The 15,306-nt window shown below is 39.2% G+C and overlaps 1 protein-coding gene across 1 annotated transcript in view; it reads right to left on the reverse strand.

The window, feature by feature from the left end:
• LOC105215508 (uncharacterized) overlaps positions 1-15,306 on the reverse strand; it is a 360,283-nt gene that overhangs the window by 176,024 nt on the left and 168,953 nt on the right. The window lies entirely within an intron of this gene.

Consider the following 15,306-nt stretch of genomic DNA (forward strand, 5'->3'; position numbering starts at 1 on the left):
ATGTCACAATCGATTTATTGAAAGCCAAGTTTGGTGAACGTGTTATCTCACGAAAAGGCCCAACCAATTGGCCGCATCGGTCGTCCGATTTGACTCCGTTAAACTACTTCCTGTGGGGCTACGTCAAGTCTATGGTCTATGCCAACAATCCAGTGACGATTGATGAGCTTCGTACAAATATCGAACATGAGATTGCAGCAGTATCAGCCGATTTATGCTTGAAAATCGTCGAAAATTGGGTGCAGCGTTTAGACTTGCAGTCACCTACTTTTTAGCTGTGCAAAAGAAATCGACTTTCACAGGAATAAAGAAATGTATAGCGCTTTTATTGAAAGAATTATATTCATCAGAGAAAAAGGTGTTTTGAATATCGCATTACTTGTGTGGAATTGCCTTAAAGGCCAAGTTCAGAAACTTCCGGTCGATTCCATTGTACTTTTTTAAGAAACATTTGTGCCAAAAGTTGTGCAACCGGCCAATTTTTGTTCAACGATCCTACTGATCAATATGTTAAAAGAATTTGTTGGTTGAAAGATCTCAAATATTGTTGGAGATAATCGTTGGAGATTTATGAAAAGATTCATAAGCTTCTGTTCAAAACCACTCCTACACAAATAGATTCGATATGATAATGTCGAACAAATAGTTGTTCACAATAATGAAGATAATTATTTTAGGGACATACAAATAGTAGAATAAAGAATTTAATGGCTAAGTATATACATCCTAAGATTATCGAAGAACTCTTCAGAAGCAATGATATATCAGTTGGATACAGGACAAAGTAGCATATAAAAAATTATAATATTATTCTCCCTCCCATCCGCCTTTTTGTCTTTTGAATTCCGCGGTTATGTATAAAGCGCTACAGAGCTCGTATCTGGTAATACTATACATTTTTGGAAGGTCTTGACACAACCTATGAAACGACGCTATGCATGATTAGTTTGGATATTGCGTCAACAGTTATAGACGTGTAAACATGGAATTCACTAACGCCGAAATTCGCGATATTTTAAAGTTTTCCTTCGATAGAGGCAAATCCGCTAGATAAACATTCCGTGAGATTAGTGTTTTGGGGATGGTACTATATCACTTCGAACTGCGGAGGAATGGTTTCGACGGTTCAGAGCGGGTGAAAACGACACCATGGATAAACCAGCCGGCGGAAGACCTGTGGCGACGAATATCAAATCAAATCATGGAAAACATCGAGGTAGACCGGCATGTGACATTTTGCGACATCGCCCAGGGGTATGGGTGTTAGTCACCAAACCTTTTTAAACCATCTGCTGAAGGCGGGATACACAAAAAAAGCTTGATGTTTGTGTGCCGCATAATTTGACGCAAAAAAACCTTCTGGACCGAATCAACGCCCGTGAAAAGCTGCTGAAACGGAACGAACACGACTCATTTTTGAAGCGGCCTCAAACAGTGGCCAAGCCGGGATTGACGGCCAGGATTGTTTTGCTGTGTGTTTGGTGGGATTAGAAGGGAATCATCCACTATGAGCTGCTCTCATATGGCCATAATTCTACCATCTACTGCGAACAACTGGACCGCTTGAAGCAGGCGATCGATCAGAATTGGCCAACAGGAACGGTGTAGTGTTCCACTAGGACAACGCCAGACCACACACTTCGATGATGACTCGTCAGAAGCTACGGGAGTTCGGATGGGAGGTTTTCATCCACCATATAGCCCGGACATTGCGCCAAATGATTACCACCTGTTCCAGTCCATGGCGGACGCCCTTGTTGGTGTAAAGGTGAACTTAAAAGAGGCTTGTGAAACGTGGCTGTCCGAGTTCTTTTATAAAGTATTGAAAAAAGAGTTAAGAAGCAGAAGGGAGATATTTGCCAACCTCATCATTTCGCTGATTTACTTGAATAGTGTCAAAACTCAAAAAACACGATTTTTGAGTTGAGTATGCAGAAATGTGCACAATTTCAGCGTCCATATTGTATAAAAATTTCATTCCGATGCGTAGAAAAATAAACCGTGAAATAAGAATGTGCCGTTATTAAACTTGTCATGTTGGATTATTTTTTAACCACAATAACGACACTTCTCAGTTGTGCCAGAATTAGGCATGGATTTTTTTTTTTTTTTTTGAAAGAGAGACATATATTGTCAAATATTGTTACTACACATGTTGTCATACAGTGAATTTGGTTTTCTTTTCAGAAAGAACGACACATTTTGTATTACAACGATATTGGTGAAAAATAATTAAATTTTTCATATTGATTTTTTTCAACAAAAACGACACATTAGATTTATGACGGCGAAATTTATTTATATTTTTCATAAATAATGATATAATTCAAAGTGGGTCACGTTTATGCCCTAGAAAAAGCATTAGTACACTCTATTTGGTCCATTTATGCTCAACATTGTATTTAATATATTACACGCAACTAGATTTGTTAATAAACTAATGGAATTTTTCCACATTTGCTAAATAAGAGACAATTGAAAACTTTAAATCGCTCTCCTGAAAAATCGACTTTTTTGAGTTGTGACACTATTCAAGTAAATGAGCGATATGTACAGTAAGGCCAAAGTTCAATTATGGTACTGCGGGGTCTTCTGGGCATAAATATTTGTATTTACAGTCAATTATAAACTGGAAAGAAAATTTATCAAGCAATATTTACACTCTAAATAAATAGGATACATACACATCAACAAGATTTATGTATACTACATGGCAACACTTAAAGCATAATTTTGCCTAAAACTTAATTTAATCACATCATTGAATTTAATTAAATACATAGAAAGAGTGTGTATACAAAAACTAAATTAGATACTAATTTATATACTCCCCACAATTTATAAAGGCACACACAGACCTACGAGCATACAAAAGTAGCGAGTAAACAAAGTGTGTGTTCGAGAGTTGCAAATAATTATGGGAAAATTATGCACAATTGATTCGGTTGAAACGACCTAATTGAGCTGACACAGCAATAAACACACACAAAACAGAAAACAAGACAAACCAGAAAACCACAAAAGCACAAATAACAAGAATAACAACAACAACAACAACAAAGAGACAACAAAACATTTTGTTCATGAAGTACTACAACAAAGTAGTAGATAAATCAATGGGGAACATTTTAAGCATAATTACTAACAAAAACCAATTTACAAACATACAACAAAGAAACAAAATGTTCAGACATGGGAGGAGTGAAAGAGAGTTCCCGCACTGCTAGAATAATGAACCATGAAGGTGTGTACATGACAGCCGGACGGACGTTGTGAAGCAGTGTGTGTTGAGTAGCACAAAAAGGGTTTTGAAGGACAGGGCAGGCTGGCACTCAAAGCTATACTATATAATTTAAATAATGTGTGTACACACACAGCTATATAAATGCATGGAAAGCTTTAAGGTAGTCCATCTTTCTATGTCGACGCAGGTGAAATACTTTTAGCCAACTGTTACAAATGCGTTAAGTTTTTTTGTTGCCACCTACCACGTCGAGTGTACGCCGAGAATGCGGGCGTAATTAACGCTCTGTACAAGGCATAATTTACATAAAAAGAAATAACTAATAAAAAGTGGAGGAAAGAAAGCAGAAAAAACCGCGGAAAAAACACTGACTGAAAGTGGCTTGTAATGCTTTTGTAATGCACTTAATTGCTTGTGTCGGATTGTATATGTGGGTCCGTATATATGGGTCTGTATGCATATGAAGCTACCCTGTAGGAAAATTTAATATTTTTTACAAACTGCACTAACAACTCCTATAGTAATTAAGATCCTGTTGTTATATTATTTCATATAGCACAAGTTCATATAATCATCGTCAATGAAGATTAGACAAATTAAGTTTTAAATAGAGTTCAGTAGAATCCCTATTATCCGGATCAAATAAAATCGAAAATCCAGATAATCAATTTGAAAGCAAATCAACACAATGTTTTATTTTTAATAAATTTTTAGTATGCCATGGGTTTCTCATGCGTCGTTAGATAATACATGAGCTATAACGATAATGAATTACATGATATCTATGTAATTTCAAATGTTGGTTGAAAATAATTTGTGATTGAATTTTGACGTAATGAATCACGGCTTTTCATTGTGGTCAAGTCCCTGTTGCACTTCAATTGTAACAACTGTATGGAATCCGTTTCATGCTTTCTTTCCAACCACTTAAAAGCTACATCTAGAGCTAGAGCAACATATAGAGCTTCAAACGCTTTTGCGTGAGATGGTACTTGAGATACATTTTCAGTTTCAGTTTCTTCTTCATCTTCCCTTCCCTACTGTTCAAATACTCAATGAATAAACTTGTCATTTTTAAATCGGCAAATAGATCCGAGACGAATGCGTTCGGTTAATCGAATATTCGGATAATCGGGATTCCAGTGTAATTCGATTTCTTTTTCATCACTCGCATAATAAATTATCAAAGTAAGGCTTTTTTGCTGACAGCTTTTTCTTCTGACGATCGTTTGTAAGGTAGGTTAGGGCCCTTTTTTTTTTTTGGTTTTGTTTTAACCAGCCTCTGGATCCCTCGGATCTAAAACATATTTTTGAGTGTTCTAAACTGACCTTATTCCTTAAGCTAATAATACATGTTAGCACCTGATCGAATTTTTCCTTTCATTATACGCAACTTTGACACCTAATACAATCTTTCCTATATAATTAATAATGTCTTTCCCGGTAAGCTATTTTTCAAATGCGAATATTTCGTATATAGAGGATAACTCCGACTCATTTTCCCAAAAAAAGAGTTTGGTCCAAGACTAAGCCGAGTGTTGTATAGAGTTATTAGTACCAGGAAATATACCCATGTACTTTCATTAAAAATCTCGGGTAATGACCAAGTTTAAAGTCAACAGTAATGCGATAGGAGATTTCTACCAATTCGAAATTTAAAATATTATCTCAAGTTTTTGTATTATGATTATTTGTTGCCAGAACAACAAAATCAAATAATAATCGTACACCATTACTGATCTAGTGTTTTCCCTACAGGGTACGAATTATTTGTTGTATTAATGAATGTAATTAAGTAGGAGGGTACACACTGCCCTGCACTCAACATGTGCGTTTAACCCTTTGAAATCTTTATTGTACCATACAGTGTACTTGACCGTTATATATATAGACTAAAAAATTATAAATAATTGAACTTAAAGACAATACCATATTGTTACTGTATGTTGGCTATTACTACATATCCCTAAGTTTAGACATTGTGATTGGCGTTGCAACCGTTTAGCCGGTTATAGCCGAATCGACGATAGTGCGCCACCTGTCTCTCTCCTTTGCAGTTCGGCGCCAGTTGGAGATCCCAAGTGTAACCAGGTCGCTCTCCACCTGGTCCCTCCAACGGAGTGGAGGCCTTCCCCTTCCTCGGCTTCCTCCGGCGGGTACTGCATCGAACACTTTCAGGGCTGGAGTGTTTTCGTCCATTCGGACAACATGACCTAGCCAGCGTAGCCGCTGTCTTTTTATTCGCTGAACTATGTCAATGTCGTCGATAACTCGTACAGGTCATCGTTCCATCGTCTGCGGTATTCGCCGTTGCCAATGTTCTGAGGACCATAAATCTTACGCAAAATTTTCCTCTCGAAAACTCCTAGTGTCGTCTCATCTGATGTTGACATCGTATAAGCTTCTGCACCGTAAAGCAGGACGGGAATGATAAGCGACTTGTAGAGCTTGATTTTGGTTCGTCGAGAGAGGACTTTACTGTTCAATTGCCTACTCAGTCCAAAGTAGCACCTGTTGGCAAGAGTTATTCTGCGTTGGATTTCGAGGCTGACATTGTTCGTGTTGTTGATGCTGGTTCCCAGGTATACGAAATTATCTACGACCTCGAAGTTATGACTGTCAACAGTGACGTGGGAGCCAAGACGCGAAGGCGCCGACTGTTTGTTTGATGACAGGAGATATTTCGTCTTGTCCTCATTCACCTCCAGACCCATTCGCTTCGCCTCCTTATCTATGCGGGAAGAAGCAGAACAAACGGCGCGGTTGTTGCTTCCGATGATATCAATATCATCGGCGTACGCCAGGAGCTGTACACTCTTGTAGAAGATTGTACCTTCTCGGTTTTGCTCTGCAGCTCTTATAATTTTTTCCAGCATCAGGTTAAAGAAGTCGCACGATAGTGAGTCACCTTGCCTGAAACCTCGTTTGGTATCGAACGGCTCGGAGAGGTCCTTCCCAATCATGACGGAGCTTTTGGTGTTGCTCAACGTCAACTTACACAGCCGTATTAGTTTTGCGGAGATACCAAATTCAGACATCGCGGCGTAGAGGCAACTCCTTTTCGTGCTGTCGAAAGCAGCTTTAAAATCGACAAAAAGGTGGTGTGTGTCGATCCTCTTTTCTCGGGTCTTTTCCAAGATTTGGCGCATGGTGAATATCTGGTCAGTTGTCGATTTTCCAGGTCTAAAGCCACACTGATAAGGTCCAATCAGTTTGTTGACGGTGGGCTTTAGTCTTTCACACAGTACGCTCGATAGAACCTTGTATGCGATATTTAGGAGGCTGACCCCACGGTAATTGGCGCAGATTGTGGGATCTCCCTTTTTATGGATTGGGCAGAGCACACTGAGATTCCAATCGTCAGGCATGCTTTCTTCCGACCATATTCTACAAAGAAGCTGATGCATGCACCTTATCAGTTCTTCGCCGCCGTATTTGAATAGTTCTGCCGGTAATCTATCGGCCCCCGCTGCTTTGTTGTTCTTCAAGCGGGTAATTGCTATTCGAATTTCTTCATGGTCGGGTAATGGAACATCTGTTCCATCGTCATCGATTGGGGAATCGGGTTCGCCATGTCCTGGTGTGGTACTCTCACTGCCATTCAGCAGGTCGGAGAAGTGTTCCCTCCATAATCCCAGTATGCCCTGGACATCGGTTACCAGATTACCACCTTGGTCTCTACATGAGGATGCTCCGGTCTTGAAACCTTCGTTAAGTCGCTTCATTTTTTCATAAAATTTTCGAGCATTCCCTCTGTCTGCCAGCTTCTCAAGCTCTTCGTACTCACGCATTTCGGCCTCTTTCTTTTTTTGTCTGCAAATGCGTCTCGCTTCCCTCTTCAGCTCTCGGTATCTATCCCATCCCGCACGTGTTGTGGTCGTTTGCAATGTTGCGAGGTAGGCAGTCTGTTTTCTCTCCGCTGCGAGACGGCACTCCTCATCGTACCAGCTTGTTTTTTGTCGTTGCCGAAAACCAATTGTTTCGGCTGCAGCGGTACGCAGTGAGTTTGAGATGCCGTTCCACAGTTCCCTTATACCGAGATGCTGATGAGTGCTCTCAGAGAGCAGGAGTGCAAGTCGAGTAGAGTATTTCGTGGCTGTCTGTTGCGATTGCAGCTTTTCAACGTCGAACCTTCCTTGTGTTTGTTGACGGGCATTCTTTGCTGCACAGAGGCGGGTGCGTATCTTCGCTGCGACCAGATAATGGTCCGAGTCTATATTTGGTCCTCGGAGCGTACGCACGTCTAAAACACAGGAGACATGTCTTCCGTCTATCACAACGTGATCGATTTGGTTCCGCGTGTTTCGATCAGAAGACAGCCAAGTAGCTTGATGTATTTTCTTATGCTGGAATCTGGTACTACAGACGACCATATTTCGGGCCCCAGCGAAGTCGATCAGCCTCAGGCCGTTTGGCGATGTTTCGTCATGGAGGCTGAATTTTCCGACTGTTGTGCCAAAGACACCTTCTTTACCCACCCTGGCGTTAAAATCACCAAGCACGACTTTTACATCGTGGCGGGGGCAGCGCTCATAGGTGCGTTCTAGGCGCTCATAGAAAGCATCTTTGGTCACATCGTCCTTCTCTTCCGTTGGGGCGTGGGCGCAAATCAGCGATATGTTGAAGAACCTCGCTTTGATGCGGATTGTGGCTAGACGTTCATCCACCGGGGTGAATGCCAGGACTCTGCGACGGAGTCTCTCTCCCACCACAAATCCAACACCAAATTTGCGCTCCTTTATATGGCCGCTGTAGTAGATGTCACAAGGACCCACCTTCTTCCGTCCTTGTCCCGTCCATCGCACTTCTTGGTTGGCGGTGATGTCAGCCTTAAGTCGTATGAGGACATCAACCAGCTGGGCAGAGGCACCTTCCCAATTAAGGGTCCGGACATTCCAGGTGCATGCCCTTATATCATTATCCTTAAAACGTTTGCAGGGGTCGTCATCAAAAGGGGGGTGTCTCATCCGAGGCTTTCGTAGATTTTTCATTGGGGGGTGTTTTTATGTGGTGGGTCCCAAACCCTACGCACAACCGCATAAGCGGGCTTCGCCTTCTCACTTTAGCTCGCCTTCAAACGGATGTCTGTTGGCTACCCAGAGGATACTTGGTCTAAAACCGGAAGTCGTGAGCTGCTTGAACCATGTGGAGAAGAATCGTTTCTGGCCACTCCCAAGTGAGTGACAATCAAAAACTTTCCTCACTTGCGTGAACTTCTACACATGATCCCATCCTCCTTTAGTTTAGACATTAGAAACAAATATAAGTATTCAAGAATATGAAACCTAAATTAGACTGCTCAATGCCAAGGAAACAACACCCAAAAAATAGTTTTAGAGTAGTTTCAATGCTTTTTGCGACGATTTCAGTTCCAAAACGAGTGACACCCACACATATTTTTAAATAAATTTAAAAAACATAGAATTAAAAACTTTTTCTTGTAATTACAAGTTACATATGCAAGTGCTCACTTTAATTGCTTTAAATAAATGTACTTTGCTTTAATTTTTTCGTTTGTTCGTTTCATAGAGTTTTTTGTCGTCTCGTCTCTCTCGTTTTAACGATGGCCGCATGACACGTATAATTAGCATGTTAACGGTTCTATGAAGGACAATTTGTACACAGCCATTTAACGGGTATTTATACAGCTTTTAGTTTCTCATGACGCTTCAATTAGCAGCCGTTGCGTATAAATGTAACATCAATTAAGCCCTTTTATTGAGCATACTCATATACATTTATTGTTTATACGTATTGTAGATATATTATTTATACATATCTGGAGTGACATGAATATTTGTAGGCAATCAATTTGATTTAAAAAACGCTTTCACGCCAATTAAAGCGCAGTTTTTTATTTCATAATCTGGAATTTTTATGTTGTAGAGTGGTCATCATAAAAGCAAATTTTTACTCGGATAAGTAAGCTAAGAATGTGAGAAACTCTCGAGGCAATGAAGTATAGCAAAAAAAATAGATGGCAGAAGTGAAAGATCCCCGACCTTCAGTTTATTTGAAGCCATGTAATCATAAACAATTTTTATATCGTGGGTTTAAGCCCCACTCCTTATTTGTGAAGAACTCGGACAACCACTTTTCACAAGCCTCTTTTGAGTTCAACTGTACACCACCAAGGGCGTTCACCATGGACAGGAACAGGTAGTAATCACTTGGCGCTATGTCCAAGCTATATGGTGGATGCGATAAAACCTCCCTAATGAGCTCCCGTAGCTTCTGACGCGTCATCAACGAAGTGTGTGGTCTGGCGTTGTCCTGGTGGAACACTACACCCTTTCTGTTGGTCAATTCTATATGCTTACGGCCGATCGCCTGCTTCAAGCGGTCCAGTTGTTCACAGTAGATGATAGAATTAAGCGTCTGGCCATATGTGAGCAACACATAGTGGATGTTTCCCTTCCAATCCTACCAAACACACAGCCAAACCTTCCTGGCTGTCAATCCCGGCTTGGCCACTGTTTGAGACGATTCACCGGGTTTGGATCACGACCGTTTTCGTTTGATATTATCGTATGTGATCCATTTCTCGACGCCAGTCACCATCCGCTTCAAAAATGGATCGAGTTCGTTTTTTTTTTTGCGTTAAATCATGCCGTACCCAAATATCAAACTTTTCTATTGTATCCAGTCTTCTGCAGATGGTTTAAAATGGTTTGATGACTTAACTTCCATCTCCTGAACGATGTTACGAGATGCCACATGCCGGTCTAACTCGATGTTTTCTATGATTTGATCGGTATTCGTCGTCACAGGTCTTCCGCCGGCTGGTTTATCCATGGTATCGTTTTCACCCGCTCTGAATCGTCGATACAATTCCTCCGCAGTTCGAAGTGATAGAGTACCAAAACACCATCTCACGAAACGTTTCTCTAGCAGATTTGCCTTTAACGAAGAAAAACTTTAAAATTTTGCGAATTTCGACTTTAGAGAACTCCATGTTTACACGTCTATAACTGTTGAACGCAATATCAAATCGAATCATGCATAGCGTCCTTATGTAGGATATGTAAAGACCTTTCAAAGATGTATTCTAAATGTATGTTATAACCAGATACGAGCTCTGTAGCGCTTTATACATAGCCGCGAAATTCAAAAGACAAAAAGGCGGTCTAAGCATTTGTGGTCATGCAATTAAAGAATACGTTTTTTTTTTTAATAAAATATGACTTTTTTTCTTTAAACTAATCTCCAGGACGATGTCAACATCAGATGAGACGGCACTAGGAGTTTTCGAGAGAAATCTTTTGCGGAAGATTTATGGTCCCTTAAACATTGGCAACGGCGAATACCGCATAAGATGGAATGATGAGCTATAAGTGTTATTCGACGACATAGACATAGTCCAGCGAATAAAAAAACAGCGGCTACGCTGGTTAGGTCATGTTGTTCGAATGGATGAAAGTGCTCCAGCTCTGAAAGTATTCGATGCAGTACCCGCTGGTGGAAGCCGAGGAAGAGGGAGACCTCCACTCCGATGGAAGGACCAGATTGAGAGGGACCTGGCTTCGCTTGGTATAACCAATTGGCGCCAAACTGCTAGAAGGAGGGATACGTGGCGCGCTGTTTTGGACTCGGCTACAACCGCGTAAGCGGTGTCTACGCCAGTCAAGAAGAAGAATCTCCTGTAATGTATTTGTTGGATGGGTGAACATTTCGATATCGGTTCGATAGTAAAAAGCTCCGCGTTTTTTTATAATTGGAGTTTGTTTCCATTTTGATTAAAAAAAACGGGAAAGAGGAAATAGTCGCTGGGTTCCAGTTTTAGTGAATACTGTTCCACAAGATGTTTTTATCTTTGTCTTTGGGATCGATGTTCTAGAAACGGTCTTCTAACTAAGAAGAATTGGATGTCATGAATGTTATGAAACTTTAGAAGTATTCTAGTTCTGGCTAGTACTCTAAAACAACTATTAAGATATTTGTTTGTGGCACGATTTCTCAGTCAGGCCTAAGACACTTCAGCACATATTGTATTCAGCAGAACAGTGTCATGAATTGGTACTGGGTTCTCTAACTTTGCCCCATAGGAGGAGATGAACTAATAACTGCTACAGCTGAGGGAGATTACAGTGAAGAGAACAGGATTTAGTATTGGAGTATAAATATGTATACACAAGTATATATGTAGCCTACCTTTTGTCACTATTTTATTTGGTTTCACTTGAGCTTTTTAATAGCAAAGCCCTTTAAATTCACCTACAAACCAATATACATGCCAACTTCTGCTTTACTTATTTAAGAAAAATGCTTGCCTCCACAGTTGTGCTTTCTCTACCTGAATTCAAGGTTCCACATCCACAAACATGATATTTAAGGTATCGATTACCGCCTGGCTTACAATCCTTCAAAAAGCAAACAAACTAAATTTGACTACAACAAAATTACATTAATTTCACTTTGCTTTTGTGCCGAATTTCGCCATTTTTTCGGCTTCGGTGTGTAAGGGACCGCCGCCGCACGTCACATCAGGCATGTCATTTCACAGTCGGCCTCCCCGCTGTTAGGCCCCAAGGATTTGTCATGCTTTCAAGGTGTCTGCCGGCGGTTACTGACCGATGATTTGGCTTGCAGCTGACAGCCATTTCGGTAATGTAGACGCGCTGCCGCCCGCTGTGCCAAAGGAATTGTGTAGCCGTTTTCGAGTTTTCTTTTAACATTTTCAGGGTTGCAGCAGCTGCTCTACACCATTGTTGGCGGATTTTAATTCTTAATACTTGTGTACCGACTAATGTTTAACTGCTTTGGCTGCTAATGCTTAATTAATTACAAAATCACCGTCGCCAAAGGCGCAAAGACAATGACGAGTCGAATGAAATGCATGCAACAACACTTGGAATTATTTAGTATATGTGTGTGTCGTGGTCATCTTTGAGAGCATTAGCTGTTTGTAGGCACGTTTGAGATTTTCAAATGCAAAACTTAATTAAAATCCGATTAGTCGCCTATCTGCTTCTTAGCGCATGCTCTCTTTACCTGCTAGCTTTTAATCTCCAACTCCAAGAGTGTTATTGAAATTCAGAATAGTAAATATAAACAATCGAAAAGACAGACTTACATACAATTTCGCCGTCTTTCACCTCTTTCGTCCGACGACTCTGTCTCTTTCTTTCTCCGGATGGTAGATAATAGTGTCCTTGTTGCGATTAATGTTATTACTATTTTTAACTACGTTCAGTAGTTAGCTTCATGCCTGTTGTTGTTGTATGTTGTAATTTCAATTTAAATTTTCGTAAATCGCCAAATGGTGCCGAAACCAAATTAATTTCACATTTAGTCATTCCAGGTAGCACCTGCTAACTGCTTGTCTCCTCTTATTCCCTCCTGTTACCTCATTTGTTGCTCTAGTTTAGTGCTTAGTATCGTTCTCCTGTTGCTCTGCTGTGTTTTAGAGTATGTGCAACGTGTTGCAAGCTAATTAAATACGTGACTCACTTTCGTCGTGATTTGTTTCCTTAAAGCGCATCTCGCCACTGGTAGCGCCAAAGCGTGTGCTGGTTCGGGTATTATTGGTGTGTTGTGCTCGTCCTTCTTTTGGATACTGAAATTTCTTATTGCGTTTATTCGAAATCACATTATTTTACAGTACATGTCCTCGATGGCAAAAAAAATCGTTTTTTTTTTTTAATTTTTACTACTAGTTTTCACAATTGCTAACTGTTAGAATTTTAAAAATCCGTTTTACTCCTTTCAACGATGTATGTTTTTAATTACTTTACAGTAATTATTTTAGAATATTTTTTATCATTCTATAATGAGATAATAAGTTTAGAGTGAACATATAGATTTTTAATAAAGGGAAGTAGTAAAATAGAATCAGAAACAATATTGGTGATAGAATAGCACGCAACATTGTTGAATAGGTTGAGTTCTCCCTCGATATTTAGCAAGTTAGAAACATGTCTAAGACTTGAAGAAAGTAAATTTTTGACATTGAAATATTCTTTAATTACGTTACTTTCTCAGTGAAATCTACAGGTGTTCTTACATGAATAAAAGATGAAAAATGTTTTAATTGATGGATCACAACATGACATAAATCTATACTAATATTATAAAGCTGAAGAGTTTGTTTGTTTGTTTGTTTGAACGCGATAATCTCCGAAACTACTGGTTCGAATTGAATAATTATTTTTGTGTTGGATAGTCCATTTATCGAGGAAGGCTATAGGCTATATACGCTATGATGACCAATAGGAGCGAATAAACAGTGGTAAATGTGTAAAAAAACGGGGGAAATTATTTATCTTTGAGGGTTACCGTTCCTTGCGCTGCGAAAGCGGTTCAAGATACACAAAAGTTATGTATGAAAGAATTATTTCTCTTTTAATGATCTAAAAAAGTCCGTGAGTACCGTTTTTGTGATAACTAATTTGTTCGAAATTATTTGTTAGAGTTGTATTAACATAATAATATTAATATTTATCCAAATAAATGTGTTGTTTGTTAAGAGTATTTAATTCTGAATAAAATTGTCTTTGATGACACTTAATTTCAACGAACAACTTAAAAGATAATATTACAAATAAATAACTCCGAAACAAAATCAACTCGCACTCTGCGCTGCGCTGGCCGGCGGGCGAGAAGCGGTGTTTGCGGGCGCGCCGGAGGGGGCTGTAGCTCTACGAGATACCATGCCGCGGTCGGCTCCGTACTGAACGGTCGAACGCAGCGCTAATTTGTTTTTGCGATATATTATCATCGCAATAATACTTTTTAAACATATTTTTATTTTGTAGTTGTTTTCTATATAGTATATATTTTTTTGTTTTAGTATATTACTTTGTTCCTAATGGTTTCACAGTAATGAATCCTTTTTTTGTTTTCATGTAGATTATTAATTAAATAAAATAATGGGTGGGATTACTGTTATGTTTGCTGGGGACTTTCGACAAACTTTCCCCGTAATAGTAAGGGGAACTAGAGTAGACATTGTAAAGTCTTGCCTTAAAAGTTCTCCATTATGGAAGTTTGTAAATATTTTAAAATTATCGACAAATATGAGAGCCCATTTGGGGGGAGGTAGTATAACTTTCCCTTCAAAATAACTTTTAGTAGGAGACGGGAAAATACCTAATTTTCAAAATAAAATTGGAATTGACCGCGATTTAGGAGTAAGAGTAGGTAACATTGAGGACGAAATTAATGACATAATTTTAAATAAACTTGAAGGAGATATAGTCACATACACATCTATTGATAATGTAATGGATCAAGAAGATGTGGTCCATTGCCCACAGGAGTTTCTAAATTCTTTGAACCCAAGTGGCCTTCCTCCACATTCCCTTAAGATAAAAATAGGCGCCCCAATAATTTTACTTAGAAGTCTGAAACCAACTAATTTATGCAACGGGACCCGACTTCAAGTCAAATTTCTTCGCAATAACGTGATCGTTGCAATCGTTTTGACTGGTCCAGCAGTTGGTCAAACAGTACTTATACCTCGCATCCCGATGATCCCAAATGATATATCTTTTCATTTTAAAAGAATTCAATTTCCCCTTAAGCTATCTTTCGCCGTTACAATTAATAAATCGCAGGGGCAAACATTTAAACACGTGGGGATCGATTTACGCCCAGCCTGCTTTTCACATGGCCAATTATATGTCGCGTTGTCAAAATCACTATTCCACGCAGACGAAGTCGCGGGCATAGCTAGTAAAATATAAAACATCTAATCTAGTGAGCTTGACTATAAATTCTTGTTAAAGACATTGGGATCTTTCGTATATGTTTTTGTTTATATTAAAAATATTAAAAAATATAGGGTTTTAAAATTACTGCTCATCTGGAAATGAAGAAAGTGTAACCAATGATACAAGGTTATCTTCAGTACATTTTGAGTAGGAATTACGTTCCACTAAGAAACGATTGGTTATTTCGTAATCTAAAGTGGAACTGTTATTCAAAGTAGAGTTTTAAAAAAATACATATATCTAAGAAAGCTTTATTATAAATTCTCAATAAATACTTTCATATAGATACATTAAAGTTTATAACCACACTCCGTAAATCTGATTAAGGGATGGAGATTTTCTTATTCGATA

Source organism: Zeugodacus cucurbitae, chromosome 5, assembly GCF_028554725.1.
Source record: "Zeugodacus cucurbitae isolate PBARC_wt_2022May chromosome 5, idZeuCucr1.2, whole genome shotgun sequence".
In the NCBI taxonomy this organism is placed as follows: Eukaryota; Metazoa; Arthropoda; class Insecta; order Diptera; family Tephritidae; genus Zeugodacus; species Zeugodacus cucurbitae.